General features: G+C 35.8%; 1 non-coding gene across 1 annotated transcript; it reads left to right on the forward strand.

The window, feature by feature from the left end:
* Positions 1-876: 876 nt before the first annotated feature.
* On the forward strand, positions 877-981 carry LOC121212889 (small nucleolar RNA R71). Its single transcript, XR_005908263.1, has one exon. It is a non-coding gene; the product is annotated as a small nucleolar RNA R71 (small nucleolar RNA).
* The last annotated feature ends 16,213 nt before the right edge of the window (positions 982-17,194 follow it).

The following is a 17,194-nucleotide window of genomic DNA, read 5'->3' on the forward strand; positions in this document are numbered from 1 at the left end:
GAAGTGTACTGCAAGGCTCTTAAGCCTAATATACTGGCAGCTCAGCTACAAACTACTATTTGGTGCTGCATTTGGTACTACCTGGAGTGTAGTGATGGGTGGGTTGATTTAATCCCCACATGAAATGTAGGGTTGGACGGAGATGGTGTGTAGAGGCTGGTTGGGTAGGACTTTGTTACTAAATATTGTATATCTATTACAGCTACTATGATGGGCTAAGGCCCTTGTGCATATTGATACTAATATTGGGTTAAGCTAAGGCCAAACCATTACTGATACTGAAAGGGGATTAGGCCAAGACTGTTTTTCACTGTGCACTGTGTTTACTGCTATTTGTTTTCTATGGGATTACACACTGAATTTACATAAACTCACCCATTTTGTTTAATGTGCATAGGTAATCTCTAGATTTAAATGGGTCGGTGCGACAGAGGACTTGATGGTGGCCACACATATCTTAGTTTGCTTACTTTCGTTTATGGTTTTTTTATTATTGGGATGAAATCTATAGACTTTTTGGAACTTTTACTCAAATTTGGTTTTATTTGTTTTATGGATTTACAACTGTTGGACGTAGGAAAATTTGGTTCCTTTCAAAAAGCTACAGTAATTTTTAAACTCCCGGTCTCTTAGACGATTTTATCTAAAAGCAATGGGGTTTTTCTAAAATGGACAGATTTACTTAATTAACTCAGTTTTTCATAAAACAAATGATTTCTAAAGCTTTCGCAACAAATTATGTTTTTAAACAATCGACTAGTTGAGTAAGCGATTTTTTGGAATCAATAAGAGTAATAAACGAATACGATTTTATTGTAATAATTTAGTTTTCAAAATTCCATTCCATGTGACATCACCAGATTCTGCCATAACATCTAGGCCGAATTTGGGGTGTTACAATAACTCTTTGAATTGCTCCCATGCCGCATATAAAGATTCTTCATCAAGTTGCTGAAATGAAGTGATTTCATTTCGGATCCTAGCGGTTAAAGATGAAGGGAAATATTTCATTAAGAAACGCTCAACCAACTCTTGCCATGTAGTTATGGAACTAGACGGTAGGGAATTCAACCATGCTTGTGCTCTATCTCTTAAGAAGTATGGAAATAATCTCAGTCTCAAGGCGTCCTCAGTCACCTAGACTAGTTTAAATGAGTCACTCACTTCCATGAATAGCCGAAGATGAAGATGTGGATCTTCAGTAGGAATCCACTAAATTGACCCATATTTTGCAACATTTGGAACATGACCGGCTTCAGTTCAAATTTTTGTGCCTCAATTTCAGGTCTCCTAATACTCGGATTGAGCTCGTTGAATAGAGGAATGGCATATTGTTGAATAGCACAGTTTCTATCATCGGCAATAATGATCAGATTGTGAGTATTATAAAAAAAATGTTCCTCCTAGATTTTCGAAATTCATATCTTCAGTCCTTTTTTGGTCGCTTGTCTTCTCCTTTGTCAGAAAGTCCTTTCAATTTCAGGGTTTACGGGAAGTAAGTAAAAAATTTGATCAATACTCATAAACACCTAAAACAAAAAAAAAATTGGAATTAAAATTTAACAGAAAAAAATGCAAAATTAACAATTTCACAAATAATATCTTCTAAAATAGTCCTCGACAACGACGCCAAAAACTTGGAACGACGGAAATGTGCAAGTGTACACAATCGCAACAAGTAATAAAGTGACAAGTAAATGTCGATTTATCGTACCCACAGGGACTGTGAAAAGAATTATTGAATGCTATTTAAAACACTTTGGTGAAGAAAAATATTTTGTTTGAAGAGGGTGATTAAAAACCAAGATTTTAAACTAAGTAAACTAAATAAATAAATCTCAAATGCACGATTTCAAAATACGATTCTAATCAAGATGACATAATTGTGTTAGATTAATTACATTTCTTAACTTAGAATTATTAAACTTATGTTTATATTGTTATGAATAAATTCACGGCAACTCGATAATTTACTAGCTTATGAACATACTCACCTACCAAAATCCATTCATCTATTGACTATATTCGTATGTCAATTCAACCGATTAAACAAATTTTTAGTAGGCAAATATGTTATTGCACATACGTACTTATTAAATCGAAATAACCTCTTGTACATATCCCAATGTCAATTCAAACGATTAATTAAATCTAATAAGCACATAAAAGACTACATCAGGTAACAAAGTATCCCTACCTTAAAACAGTTTAATCACAATAATCTTGTAAGTTATGCAAGGCGAATGTATCGTTAGATACCGTTGCTAATTTAACCCTCAGCTACCTTAGATGATTAAATATGCACTAATTAAGTAATGTGTCCATTAATCAGAATTTCAATCCATTTAAATAATTAATTCATTAGCTACCTCACAATTGTAATGCAAGAATAACTTAGTCATGATTTTACTTAATCAAGCATCTTACCGAGGCCTATAAAAACATAAACACAATTTTAACAATTTCAGAAAATGCAATGCAATCAACCTAACACGAATTAAATTCAAGTTAAATTGATTAAATTAACCATTCCAACAACATAAATATTCATAGATATGTTCATCATAACAAAAAAAATTAAAGAGATATGGAACAAGAATCAAATTCGGTGTTTTTCTGTGGCTTGACTTGTTTGCTCCATTCTTCCTTCTCCATTGTCCTTGTCGACCAAGGCTTCTATGTAACACTCCTAACCTGTATCCATCGCTAGAATAAGGTTATGAGGCTTACCTGATAATATACATCATTCATATACATTTATGCAATCATAATCAAAATCCATTCATCTCAATCATATTGTCCCTTTTAAGTCTTTCAAGACCTTAAAACTTGCTAAGAAGTGGTTTGGGACTAAACCGATAACATATGCAAACTTTGAGAAACTTATAAAATTTTCCAACATTTAAGGGTCACACACCCGTGTGAACAGGCCATGTGCCTCACATGGCTACCATACACACCCATGTCACAGGCCATGTGAAAATAAGGCATACATACTGACTTGCACTGTAACACCCCAAACCCGGCCCAGACGTTACGACCGAATTCGGCGTGTCACATTGAAGCGTTACTAGAAAAGCCATGTTTTATCTAAAGTCTTTCTTAGTGTTTAAAGAATATCTTCATTAAAGATTAAAGTGAATGGAAGCTGTGCACCAGGTAGGATGCCAGAAAAGAGGAGGTGAGTCAATTAGACTGCTTAAGTACCCAGCTCTTCACGGATCCAATCCTAGACATGTACACAACCATTGCCACACTTAACCTGAGTAATTGTTCAGAGAAAACCAATTCGTTTAAAACCATTTGAAAAGGTTATTAATTTTGAAAATGTTTTTGTTGCGGAAGCCTTGCTTTGTTATCGCGATATTTTGAAATCAAGTAACCTTTTTAAAACGCGCCCTAGAGCTATTCAATTTCAAACAGTTAAAACAATATCATATCTAAGCTAACAAAACATACTAAAAATAACTAAAAATAATTAAAGCGGCCTTATTACAAATTAAAACCCGAAAACATAAAGGAAATAATCTAAAATAAAAGTGAAGGTATAAACACTTATTTTAAACAGTCCACATGGCCACTCTGAATCCCTCCAGCTCCAAGTCCACCGATCTAAGGCTCACCTACAAAGATGGGAAAAATAGGGTGAGTTTGGAAAACTCAGTGTGTAAAGTATCCCAACTAGAGCCCAAATCAGTTCAAGCTTTACTGGGCCTAAGCCCTATTCAGAAATCAGAGTTAACTGGGCCTTAGCCCATATCAATGTTAATCTGGGCCAAAGCCCCTTACAATATCAGAGTATACTGGGCCTAACCCATATCAGTATCAGTCTGGGTCGTAGCCCTATTACAAGTCGAGATATGTTGGGCCTTGCCCATATTAACACAGTTGGGCCCATTTCAATACAGTTGGCCCATAACAAAACAGTCTCATATGATTAATGCATGATAACCCCATCCAACCCTGCACTTGCCTCCGTCCATCCCTACACTTCCTGTGGGGAATAAATCACCCACGCCATCCCTACACTTACAGTGTTAGCATTGGTTGCGGCACTAACTATAATCTGCAGCAAAGCTGCTTATATCAGAATATGTGGCACAACCACCAGAACGGGTTCTTCCTTCATAACAAAACCCAACCCCATGCAGTATGACATGTATGCAGAATATATATATAATTAACAAGGCATGCTTCAGAAAGACAGTCAGATTATAGCGTAAGAACAGTTATTTACCCTCGAGGGGCGTCATCGTAAACTTACCCCTTTAAGTGTATTACGGTAATTCTACCTTATAGAGGTATTTCCGTAATTTTATCAGTCTTTTTAAGGTTTCATGCTCATTACAGTTATTAACATATTAACAGAAACAATTACCGAGCATTTTTACCGAATTGAGCCCGTTGGCCCATTAACCCGTTTTTGGCCCATTAAGCCCAATATACCGAAGTGCACAAAATTGCGCACTCTGCAATCATACCGCTTGTGATTACCAAAATTAACAACCAAGCCATCTCACGAGCGCTCGCACACTCGCAAGTTCACATAATGCCTGCTTTTCGGCATTTCAACTTTTCGGCTTTTGCCGATCTAGTCTATGAGTGGGTGTCGTTTACACACTTGATTTGCGACAACTGCTACCGAAATATCCCACGATATCCTGCAATCGGTCACTAGACATATCAGATCCAAAGTATAATGGAAAACATCATAAACTTACTTACCATAATCGGCCATCAATACATATGGCCCTTGAGATCCTACCTTTGCCAAAACTAGTGACTAGATCTCGATCTAGTCGTTCCACTTGTCCAAGCCTTCGATCAGCAACCTCTAGATCACACTAACACAAAAACAAATCAATTGTTACAACCCTTAGAGCCTTAAGCTCCATTCGACAACCTCCTTATGCCTTTAGGGATTTCGACTTTTTTAAAACCCGAAATAAAGAATAGATCTGAATACTTACCACAGGTTCTTTCAACCAAAAGGATTCCACTTCAGTTTCTACTCAGATCTAATGAAGATCCAGCCCTTAAACACTTGCAGAAATCGAATCTTAGAGATCTAAAGATTCAACTATATGTCCCTAAAAACTATGGTGTTTTCTGCTTTTGGAACTGTGAAGAGGAAGATGATTTGGTATGGTGGTTTTTGTAGTGGTATTGCCGACAGGGGTTGAGCTTTAGAGGATGTGAAAATCGACCAAAAGAGAAGAAGAAAATAGGAGGATTTTGACTAGGAGAAATCAGCACAAGAAACAACTTTCAAGTTTTTGGCTTTTCTGGCAATCAGCTATAGAGGTTTAGAAAAGAATGCGAATGAAAGAGGAGATGAGTAGAATGGTAAGAATGTTTCTGTAATAGCCTAAAATTGGGTCTAGTTGGAACAGAGGTTTCGGGACCACAAAATCCGAGATAAAAATAATTATTTTATGATTATTTTGAGGTCTATGATATGATTGCATGATTGTGTGAAAAGTTCGTGAAGAAATTCTATGCATAAAGTGCTCAATTTGAAGTTAGGGACTAAATTGAATAAGTTGCAAAACCTGCATTCTAGAAGTTTCTAGTATGAAATTGCTTTGAAATATTAATTAGGAGGTATTAAATAGAAATTTGACCAATTTCTAAGTGATGGACAAAAATTGGACATGGATGGAATTTCTGAAAGTTTAGTAAGGAAGGGCATTTTGGTCATTTGGTAATTAAAAGAAATAAACAGGGAAAATAAAGCCAAAATTGACTCATCTTTTTCATGGAGGCCGAAATTAGCATGGGGGAAGCCATGGCTAGGGTTTTCAAGCTTTCCAAGCTCAATAGTAAGTCCTTTCTAACCCCGTTTTTCAAGTTCTTTACGTTTTTGGAATCCCGGTAATTTGATTAAGCTTATTCTAGCAATAATTTAAGCTAGGGTTCATATTTGGAAAAATAACCATAGGTAAAATGTGGTTTTTTTTCTATTTTATGATAGAATATGAGGTTTTAAATTATGTTAGACAACTTGTGCTACTCGGTTTTGATTGAAAACGAGTAAAAGGGCTTAATCGGTAAAAATACCTAATAGTCATAAGTATATGTTAGAGTGAGAATTTGATGTTGCCATAGAAGGAAAAAGTGATCAGCATGTCATAAAACATAATAATAAGTGATGAATTTTAATTCCCAAGCCTAGGGGCAAAAGTTTAAATATGCAAAAGTTTAGGGGCAAAATTATAATTTTTCCAAAGTTTGAGTTAAGGACTGTTTTGAATATTACATTAATTAAATAAGTAAAATATGATGTTTTAGATCCCGGAAAACCAGATTTGAACCTAGAATGAGAGAAAAATTGAAAATTGGGAAAGTTGGTAAAATGGTCGTTTTAGTATCGAGGTAAGTTCATATGTATAATAAGCATTAATTTATGCATGTTTCAATGTAAAATTGATATATTTATTATAATTTCTGAGGTGTTGAAAGTATGTAAGTTGGTATGATAATAATACAGCAATAATGCTGTAATTTGTATTTGAAAGTTAAATTTAGTGAATTAATTGAATTATGTTAAATTAAATGATTATGGTGCCAAGTTTATAAATTGATTTAAAAATATGTCTATGGCACATGAAGTGCATTGAATTATCATACATAAATGTGATTTCTATGATTATGGATATTATGGGAAATTGTAAGTTCATATGATTTTGAATAAGGCAATGTGTAATTTAATGTTATTGCCTTGATATTAAATAAGATGTAAGTTTATATGTAAGTAATACATCAATATTACTTGTATTATGATATTTTATAATAATACTGGAAATATGTTTGTGGATAATTACTTGATTAGTGAAATTGTTGGAAAAGAGAGAGAAATCTCGATTGAACCTTCGGAAAGATTGGATGATATAGGTAGTATGTTGCTAGGTCACATGTATGGTGCTGGGTGCACATCATGTGTACAAGAGAGCTACAAGACATTATTATGTAGTTAGGCCGCATGGGTGATACTATGTGTACACCATGTAGACAAGAGAGCTACGGGATATATGTAGCTAGGTCGCATGCGTGGTTCCAGGTGAAGGACACCATGTAGACAAGAGAACTACGAGATAAATTGGCTAGGTCATATGGGTGGTACTGAGTGTTCACCATGTGTACAAGACAGATGAACTATATGATGGGTGGAGCTATGTGCTGAAACCACCAAGTATCGAGGATAGATCCGAATTGTTCAACGGGAGACTCTTTATTTATTGTTTTGTGAGTTTTGTGATGAATAAATGCAGGAACTTGGTTATGTGAATGATGTGTTCATTAAGTGACCAGGATGTGGTAAGGTTATAAACAAGTAAGTTATACATGAGGATGATTTCATGGTGACCTTGTGATCATGGGCCTATACTTGTGATGTATGAAATGTGGTGAAAATGATTTGTCATATGTATGTTAAAATGAGGTTAATACAAAGAAAGTGTGAAAGAGTGAATTAGCAATAAAACTATTTTGGACAGTAGCAGTGACGTGATTTTGAAAAATCACAAAAAATAGTAGAAATTGAATCAGAGACTGAATGAGGTATCAAATTAAATCTTAATGCGTATATTTTCATATAAAAGAAACAGAGCAAGAAAAGGAGTTCTATATTTTGAGATATTTATGTTTTTGTGAGACTGGTTCAGAATGATTACGTGATCCCCTGTTCTGAATTTGGAAAATCAAAACAATTTGGATAAAAATAATTAGAGGATTAAACTTATATTTTTAAAATCCCTAATGATTTTATTTTCAAGATAAATCAATAAGAACATTATCCGAGTTCTGTACTGTGAGATAATTAATTTTTAGTGAAGAGAGGTCAAAACTGTCAGAAAGTGAAATAGGGGAAATTTTAATGAATAAACTGTACTAATTGGCTAAACCAAAAATTATGAAAATTTTATGGTGGAAAGATATGGGAGTCTAGTTTTAGGGGAAATTTATGGATCTTAATTTGGAGCTCTGTAGGTCTAATTATAAATAAGTAAGTGACTATGATTCGTGTGGACAGTTTGATGTGAGCATTTATTAGTAAATTGTGAAATCGTACTTACAAGAATGCTATATACATTAAGGATGTGGAATGGAGAGGAGGAGGAGGAACATAAATATATGTGGAATACATGGAAACTATGGTATATGAAATATTGATATAATGAAATAAATGATATGTGTTTATAAGAAAACAGAAAGAGAATGATATGTATCATGACATGTATATATATATGACTAGTCTCAATGTGATGCTTGTTGGGTATGGAGTTGAATTGAAATGTTTCATGCGAACATGTTATTTTGCGTATCTGAATTGTGGTATTTTATAAAGATATGATCTAGTTTTAAATATGAATGCTTGATGATTAAGCTGAAGATATTTGGTAAGATGATAATCTTGGTATAAATGTATAAGTGGTACTATAATAAACAAGGTAAAATGAGTATGAGAGACACATGTATGATGACATACAAATGCTATGTTTGTGGTTTAATTGAGAATATTTAATCATTAAATGAATACCATGTTATATTCTTTTGATTTTGTATAAGTTTGTAAGAGATTAAGGTTGACCAAAGCTTGGAAAATAGCCTAGGTATATTCCACACAGGCAGAAACACGACCATGTGTCTCAGCCGTGTATGGAGCACGACTTTGGGACACGGGCGTGTGGAGCCTTAAAGCATGAAATTTCCAAGATTTTCGTAAGTTCTCGGTTTAGTCCCGAACCATTTCTAAAGTATGTTTTGGGCTTCGTAGACTCAAATAAGGGACTATGTGTAAGTGAATGAACGTTTTGAAATATGAATGAAATTTTATGGCCCATATTTTAGTTTAATGTTTGTATGTTTGTCCGATAACGCCTCGTACCCTATCCCGGCCTCGGGTACGGGTAAGGGGTGTTACAGTTTCGGCTAGAGAAGAAAAGAAAGAGAAAAAGAAAATAGAAGAAGAGAGGAGAAGAGAAGGAAGAATTCAGCACTCAGGAGATCTAACTTTGCGTTTTTTGGCTTTTTGAGATACTGAGAAGAGAATAGAATGAAAGGGAAGGTTCTAAGTGGCTAACCCTAATTCAGAAAAACAAAAAGAAAATAAAGCTTGCCCTAATGGCCATTCAGACCCACAGCCCAACCTTCCTAAAGCCCTAATCGAATTTCCACTTAAGCTCTATCACATGCCCGACACATGCACACAAAAAAAAAATAAAAGTAACAATACGCTTACCTTGTGACTTGAACTCTGGCTCCCCTTAAACATCCACACGTCACTCCCCAAACACCTAGGTCGCGCTACATGCCACTTTACCACAGATCTTTTTGTGTCCTATTTTACCACCTCAACTTTAAAAGCCCATATCGCCAGAACCCTCTCTCCCAAAATTAAAATTCAGGAATTGCCTCGAATTAAATTTACTCTTGGGCCTTTTTTCCCACACCATAAACCCTTCGTAATTATTTAATTACTAAACTAAACATACAAAATAATAATAATAACATCCAAATTATTCAGGCCGTTTTCCACCCGAACCCAGACTCAAGGCCCAATACTTCCAGGCCCAAAAATCGGGGCGTTACATGAACCACATGGTTGGAGACATGCCCATGTGCCATGCCCCTGGGAAAATTAAAGAGGTTACTGACTTGGGTCACACGGCCAGCCACACGCCCATGTGCCAAACTGTGTGCCACACACGGCCAGTAGGCACACTCGTGTGTCTAGGCCATGTCAAAGCGGTAGGGTATACTGACTTAATTCGAAAGGGTACCCTAGGGAACAAATGGTCTTGTAGCATAACCGTGTGTCACACACGGTTGAGACAATGCCCGTGTCTCTGCCCATGTGGACAAAAGTAGGCCATTTGAAAAGCTAATTTGCCACCTTATAATGCACACAAAATAACCAAATTGGTACCATTTCAACACATATATAGGCAACCAAAACATGTCAATTCATACACCTATCATACCATCTATACTCAACCATATCAACTACTTAATTCCATATTCAAAAACATACCAAATTAATGTGCCAAAATCATCAATGTCACATAACTTTGAAATGTATTTTCATCACCTTTCCATAAACTAAATCATGCCTCCCAAACATTTTAATTCATCATCTACAAAACATACCATAATATGCCATTCCTCAAGTATTAATACGCCAACTTACAACTATCCAAAATAGCCAACTCATAACCATACCAAAACAAGCCAACACATAAGGCATTATATACATCACATATATATATATTACCAAACACAATTCAATCCAACTTAAATGGCCATACACACCAAAATTTAAAACAAAAGCAAGCCAAATCTCATGGCTAAAATCATAATTCAAGTCATATCTGTAACGCCCCAATTTTTGAGAATTCTGTGAATGTTGGCAAAATTTCATGCTTTGATTTTGTCATTTGTGCGTGAAATTATGAAATAGGACCTATGTGAAAATGTTTGAAAATGCTATAGGCTAATTTGTAGTGGCCAAATAAATAGTAGTGCAAAATAAGAGGATTTTCATGTCAAACCTCCCATTTTACAAGAAGTGGCCGGCCATCATGTTGTTGAAGACAATATGTGCACTTGATATCCATAATTTATGGTACAAATTGATAAAAAAAATTGATAATGGGTTAGGTAAATGTTCCATGATGGGCATGATAAGCATTATGGGCATTTTTTTTATTGACATTATGGCATAGGTATGGCACAAATAATATAGGTTATTTTGTGTCATAAAATGTTGAGTAATAAAATAACAAAAGGATGAAAAGAACAAAGTTTTGTCCATCTTTGTTCATCATAGCCGAAAGTTAGAGAAGAGAAAAGAGAGGAGAAAGCTCTTGAGTATTCGGTCACTAGGAGAAGGAAAATTGAAGGTAAGTTCTTGGTACCTTGCTTCTATTTTGAGGTTCACGAGTTCTTCTTGATTCTACCTTAACTCTTGAAGCATATTTTGGTTTTTAGTTGTGTTGTGAGCATTTAGTCATGAATTAAAATGAAGGAAATGGTTGTTGTTTCATGTTCTTTTGATGAAAAATGGAAGATAGGTGAAGTTGAGCCAAACAAATGAGCAAGCATGTGTCTTAGATGCTAAAGGGAAAAATCGGCTAACATGTTGTGCTTTAAAATGATGAAATGGAGATTATACCTCAGTAAAATCATAGATATGTGATGATTGATTGGTGATATACATGTTTAAATAACATGCATGCAAGGTATGTGTGAAAGAGTGATTTGGTAATAAATCTGCTTCAAACAGCAGCAGTAACGTGACTTTGGAAAATCACCATAAATTGTGGGAGATGAATTAGAAGCTGAATAAATTATGTAATTAAATTTTATTGAGTCTAGTTTCAAATGAAATAAACAAGAACATATTTTGAATTCTGTACAATGAGAAATTTGATTCGTAATGAAGAGTGGTCAGATTAGTCAAACAGTGAAACATGGGAAACTTTGAGAAAAATCTGGTATTGATTGGCTAAACCAAAAATTCTGAAAATTTTATGGATAGAAGATATATGAGTCCATTTTCAGGGAAAATTAATGACACTTGATTTGGATTTCTGTAGCTCCAGTTATAAATTATTTAGTGACTATTGCTCAGGAAGACAGCTTGCAGTGAAATTATGATTATGTGGTAAACACTGACAAAAATTTGTTAATGAGTTGCTTATTGATTTCTTATAAGCTTACTCTGATCTGTAGGTGTGGTTGGCCGAATATTGTAAGGGGTTAATACGTAGTTCGTATTTGAATAGTTAGATTAACGTGTTAGTAATCCAATTGTAGGCGGTTCGTGTGTGGATCTCGTCAGCATATCGTCGCAAACAGGTGTGTTACTAACACTGACTCTGCCACAATATCTGTATCTGGTGACTCCGTCACAATATCTGGCAGCCTCGCTGCGATTTCTGTGGTGTGTAGCGGTTGGGTGGGTCGAGTTGTCTCCCCACACGGTGTAAGGTTGGTACGGGGGTGTTATGGATGAATCTGGGTTGGGTTTCTGCATAAACATGTAATATCTGTTCTGTTTTGTTATGGGCCTATGGGCTTTATTCTGAATTTTGTTCTGGGCTAAGGCCAACTTATTCTATTTCTGTGGTTTGAGCTGATATAGGTTATGGTTGGGTTAATTTACACACTGAGTTTCCCCAAACTCACCCCTTTTATTTTCATCCACGTAGGTAATCCCCAACCATAGTGGGCTTGGAGCTATGAGGGAATTCGGAATGGCCACCTGTTTGAAAGTTTGATTTTCTTCCGGTGAACTGGACATCTTTTTATTTACGTTTGAAGTTTTGGGTTTTTAAATGTAATAAGGCCGCTTAATTATTTTTGATGGTTTTAATATGTATTACTAAGATAGGTATTACTTATTTTAACTGTTGAAATTGGATAGCTTTAAGGCGCGTTTTCAAAAACAATAATTGATTTCAAAATAACACGACAATAAGCAAAGCTTCTGCAATGAAAGTATTTTCCAAAATTAATCACTTTTCCTAAAAATGACTTAATCAAATCGGTTTCCTAGAAATATCCATAACGTTAAGGTTTGGCAATAGCAGTATGCATGTCTAGGATTGGATCCGAAGGGACCTTGGTACTTAAGCAGTCCGATGGTGTGACAGCCCTAAATTGACCCTAGTCGAAAAGCGGTTTCGGGACCGCTAAACCGAATCACCGAAGTATTTGAATATGATATTTATTGTCTAAAATGTGTGAATATGAATGTGTGAAAGTTTTAAGCTTCGATTTAGTCGATTGCATGTGAATTCAGCTAATAGGACTTATGTGTGACACTTTTAAAATGTGACAGGTTAATCTATAAGGATCAATTAATGCATGTTATAAGAATGATGGGTTTGCATGTCAAATTTCCAATTATAATGAGTAGTGGCCGGCCATGGATGGGTCATTGATGATAATATGAATTTTCTATTAGCATTATTAGTTTAGCAAATAAAATAGTGAATTAAGAATGATAAAACATGAGGTGAGTGGGAGGAGAAACCAAAGTTGCCTCACCCTTACTCCCCCATTGCCGTGACTAGAGAAAGAGGAGGAAGAAAAATCTTTAGGGAAGAAATTCGGCCAAGGTGGATAGCAAGAGGAAGGTAAGTTCAATGCCATTCTTGAAAAAAAAAACTTATGCACCATTTGCATGATTAGTTAAATTCTACCTATTTTATGGTTTGAAGATAGGTTTTGTATGAGTTAAGTTTCGGCTAAGGTGGATTTGTGTTGATGTCATTAGCATGCTAAGTGTGAAGCTTTGTAATGATACATGTGATGGTGGATTGATGATTCTTGGATTTTCTTTTTAGCATTTGTGAGTTAGTCATTAAGTTCTTTGCTTAACCCATGGCAAAATTTGAAACGGTGTGGTAGCTAGAGCATTCGGCCATGGTAGAAAATGGAAGAGATATATGGTTGTTGTTTCGTGTAAAATTTAGATGAACGATGGTAGATGAGTGTTTGAACTATACAAATAATCATATGTGAGTATTGGTGCTAAGGGTAAAGAATCGACTACCTTATTATGTGCCAAGACCGAATGTGAATTTGGTTATGTTTGAGTAATTTATGTGCTTAAAATTGATGTAGTATAAATTATCATGTCCTTGCCGAATATATATTTGATCAAAGAGGAGTTTGTTATTGAATATTGGTTCGGCTACTAAGTTAGGAAATAATTGTTGGAAACATGGTATCTAAGCACTTATGTAGATATATATATATATATATGGCACTTTAAGTAAAATTGTTCATTTGATAAAGTTGGCTAATAGTTCAAGTAAGGATTACTCTATTTGAGAATGTACATGAATTGAGGGTTGATGTTTAAGTGAGGTAAGTATAGGTATATTCAGCTTGTAGTTTTATAAATGTGATATGAGTGTTTTGTTTTGTAAATGAGTAGTATGTTAAGAATGGTTCTAAAATATATATGGATGCCATGTGATTGTGTTTGATTGGGAAGCAAATTGTTTGATTTAGCTCAAGAGCTTAGAGGATCAAAGTTGGATAAGGGAAAGGAAAAAGTGATCGAATAGCCGTTGAAGTCGCTCAACAACATCCGAGGTAAGTTTTCGAGTAATGGAACTTAGATTATGATTCGATTAGATCATGTTATATAGCGAATCAAAACCATGCTCTTTGTATGTGGCTATTGAGCCGAAAATGGTAATGGTAGATAAGTGCCTTGTGTCTGAGTCCTAGTAGTGGAAACGAAATAAAAATGTGTTACGATTTGTGGACATATGCGCATGATTATTCGGATGATAACCGAACTAAGATCCGAAGGCATTCGTGCGAGTTGCTATATCCGGGCTATGTCCCGAAGGCATTTATGCTAGTGATTATATTCGGGCTAAGACCCGAAGGCATTTGTGCGAGTTGCTATATCCGGGCTAAGACCCGAAGGCATTTGTGCGAGTTGTTATATCCGGCTAAATCCCGAAGATACTTGGGTTTGGAAGTGAGCGATCTTGCTGTAATAATTTCAATTAATACGCTCATAAAATTCCAAACGATAAGGTATGTTTCGTATATGCATCGAAAAGTTCAATTCGTTTTAAATAGTATTCGTTCAATTGATTAACGAATTTTCGGCCTTTAGTTAGGTTTGATACCTTGTGTATGAATATATTGATTGAATCGTGAAGTAAGTATAATTATGAGAATGTGCATTTATGAAGTTATTCATTTAGCCATATGAATGTTATACCTTAGCCGAATTAATTTCATTATTCAAAACTTACTAAGCATAAATGCTTATTCCGTTTCTTTGATTCTCTGTTTTATAGATTTTGGTTCGTCAGCTATCGGACTCGGGATTGTCGAAGTCGAAGTCGTCCACACTATCAAAGCCCTTTTGGTACTCTTTTAGTTGAACTCTGAAAATGGCATGTATAGGACTGCCCTTTTGTTGTTGGTCATGTACCTTTTGGTATTGTATAAATTTGGATAGCCATGCGAAAATGGCTTATATGTCTTGAGCATAGCATTATAATCATTTTGTATATTGTTCATTGAGTGGTATGGAAATGCTTGGTAACGATTAGCCATTGGAATGGTTAATCACGATCATTTTAGTGCTATGTACGACAAATGGCTAGTTGATCCATGGAAAATCATGAAAAAGGTATAGTCTACCTTAAAAACAGATGCTGACAGCAGCAGTGATGTGAATTTGAAAAATCACTAAAAATAGTAGGAATGGAATTAAATAGAGAATAAATTATGTAATCAAACCTTGATGAGTCTATTTTCATATGGAAGAAACGAAACAATCATATGAGCCGTATTGTAAGGGATGTTTAAGTTTTCGTGAAACAGGGTCAGAGCGATTTCTGGATCCCCTGTTCTGACTTTGGAAATTCACTATAAATTAACCATAGATAATTAGAAGTCATGGCTTATATGTACAAATTCCTATTCGAGTCTAGTTTCATTAGAAGCAAACAGCATAAGTATTGAAGCTCTGTACAGGGAGATATCTAAGTTGCAATGCATTAAGGTCAGAGTAGTCAAACCCTGTAACAGGGGAGAATTTAACTAATAAACTGTAATAATTGGCCTGACCAAAAATTCTAGAAAAAAATTTGTAGACGGATATATGAGTCTAGTTTTAGGGAAAATTTACAGAATCAGTGTTCGAGTTTTGGAACTCGAGATATGATTTTTAAAGTGACTGTGATGCAGTTAACCAACTTGTCTGGAAATTTTAAAATGAACTGTGTATAAATAAGTGAATTAAGTCCGTTAACACCTTGTGTTCGACTCCGGCAATGGTCTCGGGTACGGGGTGTTACAATTTTATTGGTATCAGAGCTACGGTTTAGTCGATTCTAGGACTACCGTAATACGTTTGGGTCTAGCTATACATGCCATTTTGTGTTTATTTGATAGTGTGGTGATTTCTGACAGTTAAAAATGTGTTTACATATAGAAATGGATCCCGATCCCAACCGAACGGTAGCTGATGATCTTGAGAGTGTAGTGCCTGCTCCCGCACAAGGGACAGCGCCGGCGGACTCTCAACCTATTGCTAGTAATCAGAATGATGAAGCTAGACAAGCTTTTATAGCGTGATGAATGATTGGTTCAACCAATACATTCGAACTAAGACAGCTGTTCCACAACCTCCATTCCCGACTAATACAACCCCCGCACCTACAATACCTCCGGTAACTGACCAAATAAGGTCAAATAAGGCCCCAATTGACAGAATCCAAAAACACGGGGTTACTGAATTTAAAGCTACGGACAGTGATGATGCCGAGCAAGCTGAATTTTGGTTGGACAACACTATTTGGGTACTTGATGAACTATCTTGCACACCCGATGAATGCCTAAAGTGTACTATCTCCTTGCTACGTGATTCTGCCTACTATTGGTGGAATACATTGATTTCTGTTGTGCCCAGAGAGCAAGTAACTTGGGAGTTTTTCCAAACCGAGTTTCGGAAAAAGTATATCAGTCAGAGATTCATTGATCAAAAACGGAAGGAATTTCTTGAACTTAAACAAGGTTCCATGTCGGTTACTGATTATGAACAAAAGTTTGTAAGGCTTAGCCGGTACGCTCGAGAATGTATTTCTTCAGAAGCTGTGATGTGTAAACGTTTCGAGGATGGACTGAACGATGATATAAAGTTGTATGTTGGCATTTTAGAAATTTGAGAATTTGTGGTACTTGTCGAGCGAGCTTGCAAAGCCGAGGAGCTCAGTAAAGAGAAAAGAAAAGCTGATATGGGAGCAAAGGAGTTTCGTAAGAGATCTTCGGGAAAGCCCTTTCAACAGTCATCGAAGAAATTTTAGAGATGATTTAGGCCGATCTAGAGACACTTCGGGCTTTTCTAGACGAGATCGTGATCGACCCCCTGTGAGTGCATGAGTCACTTCGGTCGCCAGTGTTAGAAATGATCGTCGAGATAGAACGGAGTGCCAATATTGTGGTAAATGGCATTCGGGGAGTTGTAGATTCCATGACCGCTCCTGTTACAAGTGCGGATCAGCTGACCACTTTATTAAAGATTGCCTGAGATTGTCTGAACAGAATGTAAATCAGAGTGGGAAACCGGGTGCTACTACTGCTCGGGGTAGACCATCTAGAAATACGGGCAATGCTAGTGGCGGTCAGAGAGGATCTAGAGATGCTACAA

The sequence above is a fragment of the Gossypium hirsutum genome, chromosome A13, assembly GCF_007990345.1.
Source record: "Gossypium hirsutum isolate 1008001.06 chromosome A13, Gossypium_hirsutum_v2.1, whole genome shotgun sequence".
In the NCBI taxonomy this organism is placed as follows: Eukaryota; Viridiplantae; Streptophyta; class Magnoliopsida; order Malvales; family Malvaceae; genus Gossypium; species Gossypium hirsutum.